General features: G+C 44.8%; 1 pseudogene; it reads right to left on the bottom strand.

Annotated features, from left to right (window-relative positions):
• Window positions 1–9,029: 9,029 nt before the first annotated feature.
• On the bottom strand, window positions 9,030–12,770 carry LOC102278180 (small ribosomal subunit protein uS12-like; annotated as a pseudogene).
• Between the last annotated feature and the right edge of the window lie 3,287 nt (window positions 12,771–16,057).

The raw sequence follows: 16,057 nt of genomic DNA, 5'->3' as shown, positions 1-16,057 counted from the left end.
ATGTGGAGAAGGAAGCAGGATAGGATAAAGAACCATCTCCCTGCTGAGATGGGCCTGGGGGTCATCAAGAGGATTTGGAAGTGGTGACACCATATGTGGGACATTATCTGTGTGCCTTTGAAGGGACTGAGAGAGCTGAGTTACGTGGAGGGGAGCCTGAAAGCAGAGGACAGGAGGCTTCCCCACTTGGTGCTGAAATTCTGAAATAGCATCACCCAGATGCTTTACAGTGTCGTGGGATCCCTGGAAAATAGAGCTGGTGGCACCACATGTTTAGTAACATATTTGTCAAGATTCTTGGTTTAAAACAAAGAAACTCATTCTGGCTAAATGATCAGAAAAGACATTTATCGGCAGGTGACAAAGCATCCACGAGTGGACAGAAGGAATGTAGGACACGAGGCCTCAGTTGGGCAGTCGGCTGGGCAGTCTCTGGCCTTTGGCCTCTGCCCATGCAGATGCCACAGCCAAGTGTCTGAAGCTGGTCAACTCATGCTCTCTGCTGGCTGCACAACGCCGGCCCATATCCTTCTACAGATGATTCCATCATTCTCACACGGCTGATTCTCTGAGACTCACTAGTCAGGCCCACCCTTGTTCCCAGCCCGCTCCTCACTCACTGGGAGGACCATGACCCACCCCACAGTGAGCTCTGGCCAGCACATTGTCTCAGAGTCCCTGCCCAATGTCTGCATCCCTCTCCAAAAGAAATGAAAGGTTAGTCGCCCAGTCGTGTCCAACTCTTTGTGACCCCATGAACTGTAGCCCACCAGGCTCCTCTGTCCATGGGATTCTCCAGGAAAAGAGTACTGGAGTGGGGTGACATGCCCTCCTCCAGAGGATTTTCCTGACCCAGGGATGGAACCCAGGTCTCCCACATTGCAGACAGTTTCTTTACCACCTGAGCCACCAGGGAAGCATTGTAGATTTTCTCCTGGCTCTGGAAGAACTGAGAGAGACTAGGGGTGGGAAGGAACACAGACAGACGTTCGCTCAGGCCCTCTCCGGCTCCAGAAAATATTTCTCATTTTGGTTCCCCCAAAATATTTCCTATTTGGGGGAATCCCAAGATAAAAAGGAATAGCTTTACCTCTAAAGCCATGCAGTAGAGGAGAAGGGAAGCAGTTCCTCCCTCTCCCCACCTGCCAGCCCATAGGGTGGACATGTGACCTGAGTATGGCCAATCAGGTGCTACCACCAGGCCTTGGCTCCTGCATGATGCAGGACCCAGGATCGAGTAGCTGGTTTCCATGGTGGCAGAGGTGGGATGAAGTTCAGCAGTCTTGGAGCAGCAATGCCCACGGCCAAGGTGAATAGGGCTCAGCTGTCTGCTGTCTGTGTCTCGTGGCACCCTGCCCTCTCTGAAGCTGAGATGGCACAGAAACACCCACTGAGAACTAATTTCTCCCCAGAAGTGAGGACAGTGGGAGGAGAAAGGGTCCGTTCTGAATTCAGTTGAATACTTAACCAAATGTACAATGTCTTAAACCAGAAGAAACTGCACTACCAAGGTTAAAGTTGGTTGGTTGATACATAGTGAGAGGGATGGTCCTGCCTTCAGTGAAAATGAGGTCTCGTAAGCATGTTCAGTTAAGTGATTCAAACAATGAGCTTGTTTTCTGTCTGATGTAGATAGTGGGATTCAGTGCAAAGAGTCTCCAAGCAGGGATCTAGAAGTTGTTGCATATCTGAGCACAGTGCATGGCCATGAGTGGGTTCAGGAGGAAGAAGGAACTCAGCCGTGGCTGCGGAGTGGCCCCCAGGCCTGGAGCCCTCCCTACTGCTGATGGGAAACAGTTTCCCCTGAGCACTTGGGGCTGGAGCTGGAAAACACCTTTATCTTTTCTTAAATTTCTTGTCTTTTACAAAACCCCTGGAGTCTTCCCTTTCGCTCAGAATCCCACTGTCTTCCCTGCCATTTATGATGCTGCCTTTAGACCACACTCCTTGGTGCCCTGCACCACACCATTGCTGTCCCCACCACCAACCCGGGAGCCCAGCACCTGCCCTGACATGTGGGCTCAGCCTGCTGGAGAGTGGTCAGCAAGGGGACACCATCTCAGAGGAGCGATGGAGAAAAAAAATGGAGCTGATGAAGGAAAGACTACAGGATAATGGCAGGAGCCTCCATATAGCTAGGATGGTCAGCTTTGACTCAGGAATGAGTGTGGGCACTTGGAAGTAGGAGAAAAGAGGACCAAATGGCCTCCTGGGACCCTTGCCAGGCTCCCCATTCACCGGCAGACAGGAAATAAAGGAGGTGGGCTGTGAATCAGATCCCCTTCTACCTCAGAGGCACATTTCTTAATGGTTCAACAGAAAGTATGGCCCAAAAAGAAAGACAACTGGACTATCTAGCTAGAACTAGATGATTTCAATAGCTCTTAAATGACCTTACCACATCCCAGATGGACAGTACACGTCTGGGGACAGGAGAGAGAGCAGGCCAACACTGTTCTCCTCACTCACAAGCACACCAGTGGCCAGTTCCTCACTGGAGGGCACACACCAGCAGCTGAAGCTGACAGGTCCCTCTAACCACCCCACAGGAGCCCATCCCTGCCCTTCCATCACAAAGAAGCAAAACTTCCTGTTGAGGGACAGTCTCACCATTGCCTAAGAGTTAGCAGTTAGGTTTCCCACTAAACAATGTCCTAGGAACTTCCTTGGCAGTCCCGTGGTTAAGACTCCATGATCCCAATGCAGGGGACACAGATTCAGTGCCCCCTGGTTGGGGAACTAAAATCCCACATGCCACAAGGCAAGGCAAAAAAAAAAAAAGATGTCCTACATTCCAAGGAGGTGAGTTCAAATCAAGGTTGAGGTTGAAGGTGTAAATCGGGATTAAATTTAAATATCCAAAAGAGACTTGAAAGTTACAGAATCTCAACAAGATTTTGTCAAGGACACAAAAGAGATTCAGCAAGGTGTGGATAAGAGAAACAACTGGGGAAAAATAAAACTACTCCTGTTTACACTACTCTGGGCTGAGCATCCTCAACCAGCTAATGATGGGGCAGCCTCAGCGCAGTCACCCAGCCCTTAAAGCTCCAGACAGGCTGGTAGAGAGAATGTGCTCCCATGCCCTCGTTCCCTTAAGGAACTGAAACCATACACATCTTGCTGGTCTTTTCCCATCCTGTATAAAGGAGCAGGAGCTGGCAAGAGGTGAGAAGAGGAAGAAAAGCCACATGGTATTGGGCTTCGTGCTTCCCATCATTGTCTCCCCTAGCCAGGCAACCCCTTCAACAGAGAGCAAAATTGAGTCTCTTGGAAGTGAAGCAATGAGCCCTTCTTGCTCATTAATAAGCAATGAGTTCTTAAATTTATACCAAGCGTGTATACTCTTTCCTCTATGTGACAACAGCATGAGATAACATGGCGTGCGTGCATGCTAAGTCACATCAGTCCTGTCCGACTCTGCGACCCTGTGAACTGTAGCCCATCAGGCTCCTCTGTCCATGGGATTCTTCAGGCAAGAATACTGAAGTGAGTTGCCATGTCCTCCTCCAGGGGATCTTCCCGACCCAGGAACCGAACCCATGTCCCTGCATCTCCTGCATTGCAGGTGGATTCTTTACCACTGAGCCACCTGGGAAGCCCATGAAATGACACTATCCTTGCCTAAAAATAAATCATTCTCATCTTTCTCTTATTTTCCCAAATCCACACCACTCTGCACAGGTCTCTTGCCCCTGTCCCCTCCCCCAAGACCTGGCTTTGTCATCATCAGCAATGCATTTCCTGATATTTTCCTGGATGCTAAGAATCACGCCAAACATCCCTGAGTCTGAGCCCCCTTCCTCAGCCCTCATGAGAAAGTGGCCATGAAGACAGATCTTTTTTATGAACCACAATCCCAACCTCACTGGATGGTGCCTTTCTCACTTGAAAATATGCCAACTAAGAAGGTTAAGTTTCTTCTCTATAAAATGCCACTCTGTTTGTTTTTACAGGTTCAAGTCCCCATATTTGGTCAAGCAGCCTAGAAATGGGATTCCAGAGGGAACTTCTGCCAGAATTACTAGGCCAGACTTAAATCATTTCCCTCCCTAAGCTGCCTCCCGCCCAGTCTCCCAGGGCTCAGCTGACCAAGGACCAGAGTTCCTTCGCTCATTCATCCCCTTAGCCACCCATAGGACTGGTCTTGGCTGAGCACTGGAAGAGGTGGTGAGCCCCAGAGCTCAGGTAGGGGAGATGTTGATGAGAATCAGGGAGCAGCCCACAGGGGCCACGGGGAGCTCCTGCGGCAGCACAGCAGGAGGAGTCCAGACTCAAATTCAGGAGGCCAGGAAGGGCCTGAGGAGGAGACACATGGACCGACATTTGCTGGACTGACGTCTGCTGGCTCAGAAGCAGTCTGTTTCTGCCTGAGGCTTGAGGGTGGTGGGGTGAAGCATGCACTGGAGTGGACTGGGTCCAAGTTCAAACATGATTTCTCCTGCTTCCGGAAAAGATGGAGTAACAGGGACTGGATTTCCCCGCCTCCGTTGAAACAACAACAAACACATTAGATGTACAAAATAATGGTTTTCAAGACCCTGGATATCTGGCCATGAAGAATGGTGACCCATGAGAGATGGGAAACAGATATGGTGAGCTTCCTGCTTTGAGGGAGCTTCAAGGGAGGAAGCGGGGTGGGGTCCATGCGGGGCCCTGGTTCTACGAGGTGAGGAGACAGCAGTGAGAGTCCAGAGGGACAAAGGTGATCAGAGTCCCCAGGACAGAGTCGGAAGGAGGACAGAGGGGCACAGGAATGGAAATCTAGAGATGTGCAGCCCATCCCCATGAGTACTTAGCAAGTTGTGTGTGTGTGTGTGTGTGTGAAACCACGGGAAGCTTGCATGGGAGGCACCTTCAAGAATTAGGGGGATCAGCATTCAACAAGGCCAGAAATAGCATCCATTCCCACAGGCCAGACTGAAAAACCAAAATCATGAAATGTGGGTCCCAGTCACAAGAGTCTTTGACTTCAGCCCCAGGTATGAAATCCGCATGAGCCCCTCAGACAAGGACCTACCTCTCGGTGCCCTGGGGTGCTTCTGGGTGGCTGGGTGTCACGCTCTTGTCTTCACTGTCCCTGTGCACGCTGCCTCTCCCGGGTGGTCCTGGGCTCGTGGCCATGAAGCAGACCTCACCCTTCATGGATGAAGCTGAAGCTCCTGTTGCCACCCCGGTGCAGACCTGTGACACTTTCATTTCATTTCTAATCTCTGCACTCAGTGTCATGTCTGGACATGCCAGCTTTGGGTGTTCTCTTCCCCAGTCGGGGAGAACCAGTGTCTTTTCTTACAGCTCTTTCATTTGACTCAGTTTTAGATGATTGGATACCTCCTCTCCTTAGTAACTTGGAGAATTTTCTGGTGACTGGCCAGGAAACAATAGATGTAATACTGATTGGCCACACTCAAGACTGTTGCTCCACACTGTCCCTATATAGAGTTCCTGAGCAGTGGAGACTGCTGTCAAGATGACCCTCTTGCCCAGAGGGCACATTTCCCAAAAGGCCACCGGGAGGAGGACGAGGAAAAGTGGAGGGGGATGTGTCAGGCCCCGCCCACTCCAGAAGGAAACCAGCAGTCCAGCCGCCCGCGTGGGCGGCCTGGAAGACCACGGACAAGAGCAAGCCTTGCAGCTGCCAAAGCTTTCAGAGGTACAACTATTGTGAGTTTGCCTGAAAGGAAACATGAAAATGCACAAAAGTCCAGTTCACCAAGTCTTCAGAAACCACCAGCGATTTCTACTCATATTGCAGCTCTACCCTCAAATTTCCATTAATTTTTTTTCCCCAACTGAAGCCAAGGAGAGTGTTCCGGCCATTGTCACTGAAGAACAAGCTCACAGACAATGGCTTAAAGTATCTTCTGTTACATGGATCACTTAAAGGACATAAAACATTAACTGTAGGGAATGAAACGAGGAAAGTGTGCACAGGGGCGGGGGAGGGCAGAGAAGTAACTAACCATTGCTGACCACTTTCTCTCCAGACCTCTCATTATCTAAGTAGATGCACCGAGTGTCGCTTGTACAGTTCCCCTAGATCTCAGTGGTTATTCATAAGATCGTTCTCCAGGTACTGCATGTGTCTGGCTCTGGTCTCCAGCACCAAGCATTGCCAAGCTCCCAGTTACACATGTATTCCCCTGGTTACCCTTCTCTGCTCCTTCCAGCTTGCTAACAACTGCAGCCCCATGATTTTTACTGGATGGCTCCTAAGGGACTCCTCACACTTCTCTTCCCAAGTATACTTCTCTTTATTCAATGTGCTCTGCCCAACATCATGGCTCCAGCACTTCATTTAAGTGTCTGAGTTTATTTTATCTCATCTCTAATACTTCATTTTCATTTCTTCCAGAGTTTCTCAGAATTCTTACCTGTAAGAAAAGGAGGTTTTTTTTACCTTTTGAATTAATTAAGCCCCTGGGTAAGGAAAACATTCTCAAAAGACCTAATATTATTTGATTAAACTCTTAGAAAGATAGCATTAATATACATCTTCAATTTTTTTTTAAGTAGAAGAAATTTCTTAGTAACTAATAAATTAGTTTCCATTATTGTTGACATAATCACAGGCTACCTCCACCTCATATCTTTAAGTGTGTGTGTGCACATACATATATTATGACATTTGCAGTTGTTCAGTCGCTCAATCCTGTCAGACTCTTTGCGACCACATGGACTGCAGCACACCAGGCTTCCCTGTCCTTCTCCATCTCCCAGAGTTTGCTCAAACTCATATCCACTGAGTTGGTGATGCCATCCAACCAATTCATCCTCTGTCACCCCCTTCTCCTCCTGCCTTCAATCTTTCCCAGCATCAGGGTCTTTTCCAATAAGTCAGCTCTTCACATCAGGGGCCCAAAGTATTGGAGTTTCAGCATCAGTCCTTCTAATGAATATTCAGGGTTGATTTCCTTTAGGATGGACTGGTTGGATCTCCTTGCAGTCCAAAGGACTCTCAAGAGTCTTCTCCAACACCACAGTTCAAAAGCATCAATTCTTTGGCTCTCAGCCTTCTATCTGGTCCAGCTCTCACATCCATACATGACTACTGGAAAAACCATAGCTTTAGGCGGACCTTTGTCGGCAAAGTAATGTCTCTGCTTTTAATATGCTATCTAAGTTTGTCATAGCTTTTCTTCTAAGGAAAGTGTCTTTTAATTTCATGGCCACAGTCACCATCTGCAGTGACTTTGGAGCCCAAGAAAATAAAGTCTTTCACTGTTTCCATTGTTTCCCCATCTATTTGCCATGAAGTGATGGGACTAGATGCCGTGATCTTAGTTTTTCAAATGTTGAGTTTTAAGCCAGATATATTATGACACATATCAGCTTAATTGAGATATAATCCACATTGCATAATATCAGTCCCTTTAAAGTGTACTATTCACTGGGTTTTAGTATATTCACAGAGTTGTGAGACCATTACTACTAATATTAGAATACTTTCATTATCCCCAAAAAGAAACCCAACACTCATTAGCAGTCACTCTTCTGAATATTCATGCAAATATAATCATACAATATATGATCTTTGGTGGTGGTTTAGTCGCTAAGTCCGACTCTTGTGACCTCATGGGCTGTAGCCTGCCAGGCTCCTCTGTCCATGGGATTTTCCAGGCAAGGATACTGAAGTGGATTGCCATTTCCTTCTCCAGGGCATCTTCCCAACCCAGGAATCGAACCCAGGTCTCCTGCATTGCAGGCAGATTCTTTATCAAATGAGCTATGAGGGAAGCCATATGATCTTTAGTGACCATATTCCATTGCTTAGAATACTGTTTTCAAAGTCCATCTATCAATAGTTGTAGCATGTATCCATATTTCATTCTTTTTTTATTGTGAATAATTACTCTGTTTTAATGGCTATACTACATTTTGTTTACCCATTCACTAATTGATGGACATTAGGTTGTTTCTGCTTTTTTGGACATTATGCATAAGGCTGTTATGAACATTCATGTACAAGGGTTTGTGCAGACACGTTTTCATTGCTTTTGAGTATATTCAGTTGGCTCTCCATATCCATGGGTTCTGTGTCTGTGAACCCATGGATCCAGAAAACAAACTGTTTAGTTCCAGAAAGCTTCTAAGGGCAGAACTTGAATTTGCAGTGCACCAACACACAACGAAGCAACTTTCACTCTCAGCAACTATTTAAACGACACTGACATCATATTCGGTATTACAAGTAATCTAGAGATGATGAAGAGTGTACAGGAAGATGTGCATAGGTAATACGCAAATACAGTTTTATAAAAACGACTTGAATGTCCAAGAAGTTTGGTATCAGCAGGGTTCTGGAACTGATCCCTCATGAATACGGAGGGACAACTGTACATAGAACAATTATATATAGGAACTTGTGGGGTCATATGGTATCTTCCGGAGAAGGCAATGGCACCCCACTCCAGTACTCTTACCTGGAAAATCCCATGGATGGAGGAGCCCGGTAGGCTGCAGTCCATGGGGTCGCAAAGAGTCAGACATGACTGAGTGCCTTCCCTTTCACTTTTCACTTTCTTGCATTGGAGAAGGAAATGGCAACCCACTCCAGTGTTCTTGCCTGGAGAATCCCAGGGATGGGGGAGCCTGGTGGGCTGCCGTCTATGGGGTCACACAGAGTCAGACATGACTGAAGTGACTTAGCAGCAGCATGGTATCTTCATGTTTAACTTCTTGAGAAATTTTCAGTGTTTTCCAAAATGACTTACCATTTTACATCCTCACCAGGAGTATATGAGGGTTCCAAATTTCTCCATATCCTCATGAATACTTGTTATTACTGTTCCTCTTGATTACAGCCATTCCAATAAGTGTGAAGTAGCATTTCATTTTGTTTTTGATGTGTATTCCCATAATTAATGTGTTTATTGGTCATCTGCATATTTTCTTTGGAGAAATATCTATTAAAATATTTTGCCCATTTTTAATTGGGTAGTCTTTTAATTATTATTATTTTTTTGGCACATGAAAATTTATTACTATCACACTTTCACCATCAAAACTTATAATCTTGGGAAAAAAACTTATGGTCTTAGATTTTCCTTCCTGCCTTTGTACAAAGCTGAAAGAGAGACACTGGCTACTTTGACAATCTTAAAGCAGACTCCAGGAATGCCACTAACAGCATGACCTTTTTACCAAACCTAGCAACCAAAACTTCACATTTTCCTCAATAAAATTTAAACAACCATCACTGGGTACAAAGGCTGTGATGTTTTTGCCATTCTTGATTAGCTGAACCCTGACACACCACCTAATGACAGAATTTGGTTGTTTGGCTCCAAACTCCACATTTTTTAGTGCAGCTCCTTTTACATGAGAAGTGACTTCACAAGGGTTGGCCTTCACAGCTTTGCCCAAATGGGCTTTCTTGTGCTGTTTATCACGCTCTGGTCTCATCGGTGACTACAGAGCCTCCTGGCAGTACAAAGATCAAGACACCTGTCCAAACTGCTGGCACCACTATCTTTGAATTATTAAGTTGTACAAGAGCTTCCCACACGGCACTAGTGGTAAAGAACATGCCTGCCGATGCAGGAGGTATAAGAGATGTGGGTTCAATCCCTGGATCGGGAAGATCCCCTGGAGGAGAGCATGGCAACCCACTCCAGTATTCTTGCCTGGAGAATCCCATGGACAGAGGAGCCTGGCTGGCTACAGTCCATGGGGTCGCAGAGTCAGACACGACTAAAGCAACTTAGCACACACACATGCCATAATTACTTATATATTCTGAATACAAGACCCTTATCAGATATACGATTTGCATGTGCTTTCTCCTATTCTGTGGACTGCCTTTTCACTTTCTGGATAATGTGCTTTGAAGCCTAACAGTTTTTAATTTTGATGAAGTCCAATTTATCTGTTTTTCTTTTGTTGCTTGAGCCCTATATCTAATAAACCACTGCCTAACCCACGTTCATGTAGATTTAGCCCTATGTTTTAATCTAAGAGTTGTGCAATTTCTTTTACATTTAGGTCTGTGATCTAATTTAAATGTATATGGTGTGAGGTAGGGGGTTCAACTTCATTCTTTTGCATGTGGCTATCTAGTTTTCCCAGAAATATTTATTGAAAAGACTATTCTTGCCCCTACTGAATTGTTTAAAAAATACCTCCCTTAGAGAGTTCTTAAATGGAATCAATGATATAATTTGTCTTGTCAGGTATAAAGCGGGTACTTGAAAAATGTTAGCTCATATTATTAGTTGCCAGGCTCCGTGACGAAAATACATAAGTAAACAGGATGATCTGCTTTTAAAGAGTTCTCAGTCTAGTAGAAAAGACAGATATGGACACAGATAAACTGCAAAACATAACATGATCCATGACAGAGGTTTATAGGTGAAAACTGCTGTAGGAACATCGGAAACTAGATCTTGGCAAAGTCAAGGAAGATATCACAGAAAGACAGTCCAGCTGGAGAGGTCATGCTATGCAGAGTCACAGAGCCATGGAATAACAGCAGTGTTTTAGGAAAAGGAAAGATGTACAGTGTGGTTCCAGTTTTAGATCTAAAGAGAAGGATAGTGAAAGATGAGGATGAAGGGGGAAGTAAAGGACAGTATATGGAGGATCTTGTGACAAGTTAGAACATAACTCTGTTTGCAATGAATAGCTTTCAAGAGAGAACCATGATCAGTATTGTGTTTGAGGAAGACAGCTTGGAACTCTGGCAGCCATGTGAAAGGTCCACGGAGGAGAACTTAGTATAGGGAAGGGGAAAGAAAGAAGGGAAGTGCTCCCATGTTTGGGTGAGTCCTCTACTAAGGTGGAAGAGAAATGCTGGGAAGTGACATCTCAGCCCTCAGTCTCTCTTCTTCCAGAATCCTCAGCCACTAGGGCTCCAAGTGAGATGCTATTCTTTTGCATAGGTCCCTGCTAGCCTTGGGGAGAAAGGCAATAGTGAAAAATTACTTACTGAGCACCTTCTACATCTTAAGTACTCACTCTCAGAGGCTTCACTTGGCTTATAAGGAAAAGAATCCAGCTGAGCTAACCCTGGCAAAGTGGAGAATCAGTGCAAAACTTGAGGTAAAGCTCACAGAATTAAAGAGGAGAAGAGGCACCCTGGACAGAGTACCAATATTATAAACTTTGACAATTAAATTAATAAAAGGATAGAAAATCAGCACTGGAACACCACAGTAACAGCTACTCACAAGCAAGACCCACTGATGCATGCTGAGAATTAGTGGGCCAGTTTTTTAGGAGAAACAAAGATATTTGCCCAGCCTCAAAGCATCTCCACCAATCATTGCTATGGTGATTTTAGCATATGTCCAGAAATTCTTTGGTACTCCTCTCTCCTGGGTGTGAGCTGGATATACTGAGTCAATTTCAAAGAACAGGCTATGAAAGGGCAAAAATAATAATAATAATAATAATAACTTTACAGTAGAGAAAACTGACAGATATCACTTTAACCCAGCAGCCAAGGTTAAGGAACCAGTAATAAGTTGAATTGCTGTCATGTGCCCCTGATGTGATATGACAGAAAGGGCACTGCCTCCTTCATCCTCTATTATTCATAACCCCAGACCATTCATGAGAAAATATCAGGCAAACCCAGGTTCAGGAACATTCTATAAAATACTGACCAGGGACTTGCCTGGTGGTCCAGTGGTTAACGATCTGCCTTTCAATGCAGGGGAAGTGGATTCGAATGCTGGTCAGGGAGCTAAGATCCCACATGCCTCTGTGCAGCTCAAGCCCATGCACCGGCACCACTGAAGCCTGTGAGCCACAACCAGAAAGAAGCCTGTGCACCCCGTGGGGGCCCACATGCTGCAACTGAGACACGACCCAGCCAAAAATAAAAAATAAGTAATTTTTTAAAGCTACCATTAAAATACTTGACCAGTACTGCTTAAAAGTGTCTCCTAAGAAGACAAATTTCTCCAAAGAAGACATACAGATGGCTAATAAACACATGAGAAGATGCTCAGCATAGTTCATTATTGGAGAAATACAGATCAAAACCACAATGAGGTATCATCTCACACTGGTCCAAGTGGTCCTCATCAAAGGGTCTGCAAACGATAAATGCTGGGGAAGGTGTGGAGAAGAGGGAGCCCTCTTGCAGTATCGGCAGGAATGCAAACTGGAACAGCCACTATGGAGAACAGTGTGGAAATTCCTTTAAAAACTGGGAATAGAACTGCCACGTGATCCAGCAATCCCCACTGCTGAGCATACACCCTGAGGGAACCAGAACTGAAAGAGACACATACCCCAGTGTTCACTGCAGCACTGTTTACAATGGCCAGGACATGGGGGTAACCTGGATGTCCACCGGCAGATGAATGGGTAAGGAAGCCGTGGTACAATATATGCAATGGAATATTACTCAGCTGTAAAAGGAATGCATTTGAGTCAGTTCTAATGAGGTGGATGAAAGTGGAGCCTATTATACAGAGTGAAGTAAGTCAGAAAGAGAAACCCAAATACTGTATATTAATGCATATATATGGAATTTAGAAAGACAATAGCAACAATCCTACACACAGGGCAGCAAGACACACAGAAGTAAAGAACAGACTTTTGGGCTCTGTGGGAGGAGAGGGCGGGACGATATGAGTGAATAGCTTTGAAACCTGTGTATTACCATACGTAAAATAGATGACCAGTGTGAATTCAATGCACAAAGCAAGGCACCCAAAGCCAGTGCTCTATGACAACCCAGAGGGGTAGGGTGGGAAGGGAGGCGGCGGGGGGTGGTATTTCAGTATGGGGGGACACGTGTATACCTGTGGTTGATTCATGTCGAAGTATAGCAAAAACTATCACAATATTATAAAGTAATTATCTCCCATTAAAATAGATTAATCAATTTTTTAAAGTGTTAAGGCCATGTAAATCAAGGAAAGACTGAAAATAGTTACAAATCAGAGGAGACTAAGGAGACAGGACAACTAAGTGCAAAGTGATCTCTTGTACTGGATCCCAGAAGAGGAAAAGGACAAAAGTGGAAAAACTGGGGAGATCCAAAGGAAGCCTGGACATTAGGTAACAGAGTGACCAACCATCCTGGTTTGCCAGGACTGAAGGGATCTCTTAGGCATGGGACTTCCAGTTTTAAAATTCAGGATAGCCCTGGTTTGTCTGGAACTGGGGGCTTCCTGGTGCAGGAGGCTTTCAGTGCTAAAACCAGGTCAGTCTCAGAAAAACCTGGATGAGTGGGTTACCAAGTTCATGTCTTACTTTTGACTAAAGTATATCCTGGTGATGTGAACTGTGACATTAGCGGTAGCTGATGAAGGGCATACAAGAACACTGTACCACCCTTCCAGTTCTTTGGGAAATCTAAAATTATTTCCAGGTAAAAAGGTTAAAACAAAACAAAACAAAAACTGAACTAATCAAAATACCAAACAGGAGGAGGGGCTTCCTTGGCAGTCCAGCAGTTAAGACTCTGGGCTTCCAATGCAGGAGGCACAGGTTTGACCCCTGATTGGGGAACTAAGATCCCACTAGCAAAGAGATGCAGCTAAAAAAAAAAAAAATCTTTTAAATAGTGGAGAGGAGGCAGGAGGTAAGAGGAAGTATAAATACACTAATAGCCTGTGGTTTTATGGCAAAAAAAAAAGTTGATGGATACAGTCAAGGCTCAGGAGGGAGTCAGAGATGGAAAAGTCTGGAACGAGATTCCCCTATCCATCCAGGCTCCACAGACAGGTCCCCTTTCTCTCTCAGCCCTTCATCCCCTAGAAGCCCAACCTCAGCTTTCTTTCTCCCCAGCTTTCTCTTCCTCAGCACATGGCCATCTCAGCTCTTCATGAGGCCAACACCAGTAAGCACTACGGAAGCAGAGTCTCTGAGTTACTATTGCAAATTCCATGATGAACAAATCTGGGTCTTGTGTCCACCACTGACTCACTCAGTTACAGGCAGGGGTAGAGGGGACATAGCCCACCACCCATCAGCACATGTGAGAAGGTGGGCAACAGGCAAGCAAAGGGGTCCCCAGATCACTAGTGCTTCTGGTGGTGTGAAGTGACAAAAAATCCAAATAACACTGAAGAATAAATACTATCATTGAGCACCTTAGTGTTGCCTCTAGATAAATAAACAAAGCTGTTTTGTTTAAAAAAGAAATAGTGTCCATATTCATTCTGGATCAAGCAAAGACCAAAGGCTGTCACGGTCCCTGCCAGGGTCACGTAGAGACAGACTCACTGTTACCCTTCTCCTCTCCAGCCTGAGCTACCTTCTCTCTGCTCCCAGCTGGCATAAGAGGGGTAGCCTGCTCCTTCCTTTTTTTATTCTCCTTGTTACTTCTCTCCAAGTCTTTTCTTGTGATATAAATTCTGTCCCTTGTCTCACTTGGGTTTGCCCCTTTGAAACTTAAAAGCCCTTTTGGGGAAACAAATAGTTGAAATTTGACTATTTCCTGCTCTTTTTATTCCTATTTATCTTACCCATCCTGAAGACCAGATGAGGGTCTTACCTGACCAGAGGTGAGGATCAGGACATGTGTACAGAGAAACGCCAGGAAAAAGCAGTAAAAGCATAAATTATTATTGTACACATCCAATGTATACTTGAAAAAAAGTGTAATTATGAGAATAACCTGCAATGACCTATCAGTTTTAAGTGTGTTTAGAGGTGGTTCCATCTTGGAGAGAAAAAAATATATCATGTAACCCCAAATTACTTGCCTCAAAAGATATAAGACCTTTGCCTCTTTTCCTTAATTTTATTCTTTTCTTTCACAACCAAACTCACCATCAACTATTTCAAGTCCAGTGAGTATCTGATTCAGGCAAGAGATTTATTACTTTTAGCACATCTAACGATTTCCATCTTGGAGTCTATTGTTTTAAATTTATGAAACCTACACTTCTTATCTGCACTTTCATTTTTTCCCATCTTCCCCTCATTTTTATAAAAGAGGGACAAAACACTGAAGGAGCTACATAAAGGTACACTGCTGTGTAGACAAAAAGGTACGCTGTGGCCAAAACTGGACTGGTGGCCAGGGGGCACAGCCGCCAGCACCAGCTGAAAGGATCATGTGTCAGCTGAGCTGACGGGTGGACGTGTAAGTTCAACAATGCAAGTTTTCCTCCCTTTCTTAAGTGTTGTATTAGAAATGTTTAAATGTTTAGTGAAAACTTACATGAGGTCACTGTAAAAAGATGAACAATAGAGATGTATGAAAAAAAGTTAATTTACTCCCCCACGTCCAATGTTAATTGCTCTGTGTATATCTTTACACATATTTCTCTACACAAATGGAAATATATAAAAACATATGCAGGCAAATGTTACTTTATGCTTTGTTGTATTATTTTGCATCTCAATGGATTCATATTATGGACATTATCTTGCAATCTATTTATTCAATAGTACACAAGAGACCACCTTATAGACCCCTGCATAGAGATCTAGTTAATATTACTTTATGCATAATAGTTCATATCATGAATTTATCAAAATTTATTTAACCACTACCCAAGAGGAAACTTCAGATTAGTTCTAGCTTTCTGACACCAAATTTTCTTTTACATTACAGAAAAAAAATTGGCCTATTATTTCTGTAAAAGAAAGATGGCCGAAATTGGATTCATTTACTAAGTCAAGAGATTTGTGTGTTGGGGCTTTCCTGGGGGTCCAGTGGTTAAGAATCCACCTTGCAATGCAAGGGACGCCGGTTCAGTCGCTGGTCCTGGAAGATTTCACATGCCTGGGGGCAGCTAAGCCCGTGGGCCACAACTACTACACCCAGCCTCTAGAGCCCATGCTCTGCAACAGGAAAAGCTGCTGCAGTGAGGACCATGCACCGCAGCTGGAGAGTAGCCCTCGCTCTCTGCAACTAGAGAAAGCTCTTGAGAAACAACACAGATCCAACACAGTCAAAAATAATCTGAAAAATGCATAAATATATATAAGAAAACCAGGAGGGACTATGAGTTCCAGGTAAAGAGTGTGTGATTAGTTGCTCAGTCATGTCTGACTCATTGCGACCCCATGGACTGTAGCCCTCCAGGCTCCTCTGTCCATGGAATTCTCCAGGCAAGAATACTGGAGTGGGTTGCCATTCCCTTCT

The sequence above is a fragment of the Bos mutus genome, chromosome 28 (assembly GCF_027580195.1).
Source record: "Bos mutus isolate GX-2022 chromosome 28, NWIPB_WYAK_1.1, whole genome shotgun sequence".
In the NCBI taxonomy this organism is placed as follows: Eukaryota; Metazoa; Chordata; class Mammalia; order Artiodactyla; family Bovidae; genus Bos; species Bos mutus.
This window is presented reverse-complemented; position numbering and strand designations above follow the sequence as displayed.